Source organism: Macadamia integrifolia, chromosome 6 (genome assembly GCF_013358625.1).
Source record: "Macadamia integrifolia cultivar HAES 741 chromosome 6, SCU_Mint_v3, whole genome shotgun sequence".
Classification (NCBI taxonomy): domain Eukaryota; kingdom Viridiplantae; phylum Streptophyta; class Magnoliopsida; order Proteales; family Proteaceae; genus Macadamia; species Macadamia integrifolia.
In genome coordinates, this window is record NC_056562.1 from 3,335,226 (window position 1) to 3,341,201 (window position 5,976).

The window sequence follows — 5,976 nt, forward strand, 5'->3', positions numbered from 1 at the left end:
TCATTGTTATCTATGATAAAACAAAGTAGAGTAAAGATAGTGTTCAACATTTAATCTAAGCAGAGAGATTAAAGTCATTATCCAACACTTTAATCCAGGTACGGACTAAACCACCATACACCTGATTATATGTAGAAAAGTTTATATATAGAAATATTATATACACCAAATTAAAAATCTACTTGGTAAAATTAATGCAGCATTAGCCAAATTCTACTAGGGATCTAACATATTAATGTAAAGGTTAGGTAAAGTAGCGCATGTTATAGTACAATGTTCAGAGATCCCTGCAGTGAAGGTTGGTTTGAGCGAGGGAGTTGGAACAGAAATATAGTTGAAAGAGATGCACTTACACAGAGGCTGGAGCGCGGAAGTGAGGCCGCAAGGTTAGCTTGGCCCTTGGGTGAGACTGTGAGAGGCAGCAAAGCTGCAGAGCGGCTTTGAGCTGCAAGAAGAGCTTGGAGATGGGGAGAAGAGTGAGCTCAACTTTGAAGCCTAAAGATATGAGTGCAAATGTGCAATTAGGTTTTTGGTTATATTGAAAAAGACATTATATGCTTAGGTTTTTGGTCGGTTGGTTTCACGTTCAATTAGGGCTCGGTCGATTTGGTTGGTTAGAACTGAGTGGGATTTGGTGTGGGAATAGATAAATTTTGTTTTGAATTTTTTTATTGTTTAGTTATTGGGTCAGTTTACCATACATATTTAAACAAAATTAAGGGAAATACCTAATTTGCCCCCTTTTAAGTTTTAATCCCTTCCTATGAAAGGGTTTTTCGGTAACTTACACCTTACTATGTACTTGATTTTTTATAGGTAGAAGTAAGTACATGATTTAAATATATGAAATTAAACACGAGATTGACTTCCAAAATTAGCCAAATTACATAGAACCCTAGAAATTGGAATAAAAAAGAAGAACCAAAGATTTTCTCAAGATATATGATTTTTTTTTTCAATAAATTTTTTTTGATAGAATTCAATAAAATTTAGAATCTTGCTATAGGAGCTAAGTTTTGTTAATTTACTATTATTGAACTGGTGAGTTAAAAAATATTGATTAAGCATGATTAATATGCTATTTAAAAGAGAATTGCAAGAATCGATATCGGGTTTATCCAATTTGATTATGAATCCTAAAGGCTAAAACCAAAGGCGATTTTTTTTGTACCCCAAATTCAATAAGAAGAAGATAATTGCCGAAATTTTTAGAGAGAATTAGAAAAAGAAATTTTTTTCGGGAATTACATATTGATTTCATTTTCTCCTTTTTATTTTTAAATTTAAACAACGTTTTTAAAATGGCGAAGAATGAGGATGAGCATATGAAATACCAAAGTAAAATTATGTATATGTAATGACGATCATTGATGTTCTACTGGAACATAAATATGGAATACGATTGTGCTTGTAGATCTAAAGGTTGCCAAAAGTTACAAGGTCTTCACATTGGGGAGGACAATGCGACGTAACAATGCAATGAGGTTGTGGGAATATTTTAGTGTTGATTTGGGGGTTTGTCGAATAAGGCTCGTTTATTTTTTCTTTTCATCTTATGGTCCGAAATAAATCCCTAAATCTAGCCTTTAGATTGGTATATATCATTCTTAAAAAAAAAAAATGACATGTGTCGGTATCACATATTTCTATACTACTATTTATGTAATGAAAATTAATATTTACTTAATATTAAAATCGGAGAAACAGATTCAGAGAAATGAGTACGGATATTCTGTTACCATTGGATTGTTAAACAAATTGGATAACAATCGGTCGGAAACTAGGATTATCTTATTTGTATCCGCTTAATTTGTGGTTAGATTCAAACAGTTTTCGGATAGAGGTTTTTCAAATATGGATACTCCCAAACGAATACAAACACATATCGAAAATAGATTTTTTACTATCCATTGACATCCCTATTTACTTGTTTGAAATTCACAAGTGTAAAAAATCTAAATTAGTCCGACCTTTTGGCACAAGTATTGAAACCAAATCGGCAAATGATATGGTATTAGGGAAAACAAGATTTAAAAAATGTCCTTCATTCAGAAAATACATATAAAATAATATTAATTAAGTTTTTCCGAATGAACTCTATATATCCAAAAGCAAGAAAATATCTCTACTGAGAACTTCTAGAGTATTATGTGTAGAACTAACAAGGAAAATGATAATAAATGTCACATTGTTAAAAAAATATAAAATAAGAGAACATGTACGATTCCCGAGAATACGACATGTAGTTGATCAGCTTAGGAGATCAGTTACAATAAAAGATTGACAAAAAAATCATCAGCTTCATTTTCTTGGAAGCTAATTAATTATTTCATCAAATCATAAAAAATATGAAAATTAAAAAAAGTTAGAATTAAATATAATTTATAAATATCTAAAATTTATAAATTTATAGAATACATATCATTATATTAAAAAAAGTGAAGGATTTTATGGACAATCGTGCACCATGTACAACCATGTATAAAGGCGTTAGATGAGGGATGAGGGTCTATGGTACACCCCTTTACTCCATCCAATAGTCGTGTGCATGATCATGCAGTATGCACGTTTGTGCACATAACCTTTCGCCAAAGATAAAATATCTTGGAACGAAAGTATATAGTCCAATGCGTGCAACGTTTGTATAAAAAAGGTATAATTAAGAGAAGATATTATAAGATTTGGCAAATATGTAAAATATGAAAATATTAATATCAACATAAGTTGGATTTTTTTTCTATATTCCTTGGGAAACCACAAAAGGATTTTAATATTATTTCAAATTAACAATTACTTTTCATATGACAGGTACATAATAAGATTCAAGGTTATAAATTTAAGTGAAACAATAGTTATTACATTATTTAATGAAGTTGAAACAATTATAAAATATTTAACAAATGAAATATACAAAATCAATATAATAGGTTAAAAAAATATCTTCTTTAAATTACTTTAACAGATATAATAAAATATAATAGTATATTATATTAGCATATTTATTCTATCGGTTCTTTTTATATTCCATTGCAATTCCTAAAGAAACTATATTTTTGTATATCATAAATATTCTATTTTTACTTTAGGATGTATATAAGAAATAATGGCAGTCGAATATTAAGAAGAATTGTTACTGAGAATATTAAAGGAAGAGATGATGATTCAAATACCATTATAGATGTTAAAGAATATTTGGATAAAAAATACAAAAAGAACAAAATACAGAAGGATTATAATAGCCCTCGCTACCCTCTCTCTCCACCTCAATGTGTACTATTTTATTTTCAATTAGGGAGAGGGTTTCCCACGTTACCAATGTGGCAAGGATTCTACACGATACCACTAATTAGTGGTATAAAAAAGGTATCATCCATATGGACCCCACATTTTCAAAATAGATATAAAAAAAAATTATTTATAGAAAAGAATCTGCATTCGACCAATTTGTGGATCTTTTACTTTTCAATTATTGATTATTAATATTTAATGTTTTAAAATTGGATACATAATGCAGCCTTAAATACATCATATCTAAGTTGATAGCTATATAAACAAGAGGTGTAATTTTGATGCAATGAGAAATATATTTTTTTTAGGTAAGAGAAAAAAATATAATTAAGTCCTCATTTTCAAACATATCTGTAACAATTTACTGACAATTACAATTTTTGTGAAATTAATCACGAGAAATATGCCAATGTCAAATTCCTCATCTCTTACCTCTTTCTCTCTCTCTCTCTCTCTCTCTATATATATATATAAAGCATCAATTGCGTTCTGAGCTACAGCGTTAGGCACTACAGAATCAATGTCTCCACTGCACAAAGAATTCAATCGTTGGTCATGATTAGATAAGGAAGCATAAATAATCCAACATGGATTAACTGGTGACTTGTCTTTATGTACCTTAGCAACAATATAACATAGTAAGCACTATCTAGACAAACTCGAAGGAGTCAGAGAGGGGAGAGGAGGAATTTGTCGTTATTGTAGTTGCTCTTTTGTCTTCCCTCTGGTATATATGGGCAAGGGCTCTTCTGTGATGAATCCTCTACAAGGAAGGGAGATAAATGTTTGACTTTTACACTGTGCACAAGAGAGCCACTCAGCATCTATCCATTCATTTTTGAATTTTTTCTTAAATAGGGAGAGAGACGTTTGGGTTTTACACCACGCACAAGAGAAACAGAGGATATGGAGAAAATTCAGTTCTAGATAAAATGCTGTGTAAATGAAAAAAATAGATGTCAATCAAATGCTGAATCCGTAGACCATTTAATTACACTAAATGTAGCCCAAGAGAGCCATTCGGCTTCTGACCCTTCATTTTTTGGATTTTTTTTTTCTCATGTTGAATAAATGTCAAAAATAGACGTCAATAAAATGCTAATTAAATACTGAATCAATAGACCATTTAATTACACTAAATGCAACCCAAGTGAGCTGTTCGGCTTCTGTCCCTTCGTTTTTGGATTTTTTTTTCTTATGTCAAAGGGTTTTTTTGGTTATTTAAAATTTTTTTTTATAGATGCCAACGGCTTTTTTTTATCTTTTTAAAAAAGTAGACCAAAGAAGTGATGTATGCACTTTTAATAGTAGTATGATATGATATATATATAATCACAACAAACGTAAGCACATACATTCTTGTCTAGAGGTACATTTGTATGCCCAAATTTGAAAGTTTATATCATTCTTTTATATAAATGCATGAACTCATGCTTGTAGAAAATATATATTTTTTTGATAAAAACACCTCTCCTCAAAATATCTATAAAAGTATTTGCAAATGTTACTTTCTTAAATATATACTTGTTTAAGAAAATAATAATATCCTTTAATATATAATGATTTTTTTTTTTCAAAACCCAGATTCAACATTCTTTTTCTCCTACGCGCGCTCTCTCTTTCATAGGGATGAAAAACCCTATATGCAATATCTCTCTCTCCCCCTCCCTCCCACCTTAAACTAAAGAGTATAAAGCGAACTAGAAGACAACATATGCTTTCTCTCTACACTGGACAAGCACTCTCACTCCCATCCTCATAACCCTAGCATTGATCAGACCCGGTTTCTCCCTGGCATCGACAAACACATCTCTAAGGAAGATAAAAAGACTGCTGTTTCTTTTCTCTTCTTCGTTTTATTGTTCTCTCTTTCTCTCTCTCAACTGTTTTATAATGTAGAATACCAAAATAAAATAGATTTAGATACCGTCTTGTTGATGAGAGGATGGGGCTATCGAAGCTAAGTAAATGTTTGTGGTGATAGCATACTTCATTTTCAATTGAGATGCAATCATTGCACTATATACTTCATTTGTCTTTTTTTTCTTCCCCTTTTGAAAGGGATGTTTAACTTTCCTTGATGACTTGTGAAAATAGGATCAGAATTAGGCTCCGATTGCTTTCTACATATATGTTCCTCAGTTCCTGTGTCTTATGCTGTCCCATATTTTTTTTTTTTTGTTACCAGTAGCATTCTTCACTAGAGTCTATAATGGTCAACAAGAAATTGGCCTCGTGATTTTTTATGGCATTAGATGGATGAAAGGTTCATTTTGTTGTGTCATATGGCTTTCAGCATCATAAACCGAATGATTTTGCATACTAGAGGTATTGTTGGCTTTTGGGAGGGAAAACCAGGTGAAACAATTTAAGGATGGGAATTGAGCATGATGAAGCATGTAGGGGGATCCAGATGCAGGGGTCATGGAAGCTTGCTCTGGTAAGTTGCAACTTGCATGATCCTTTTCTCCTGCAAGCACTTGGCAAGAAGAAATGGTCACCATTTCCCATGTGAAAGGGAGATGGTGTAAATTATTTCGCCTTCCTTTATTCCCTTCAACACCAAGACAATTCCCGTCCCAATACGTGCGCTTTGGGATTTGCCAATGACATGGGTGGGTGGCTATTTTTACCCTGGGGTGGGGTTGGGTTGGGTTGGGTTGGGGGGGGGGGGTGTGAATAACCATG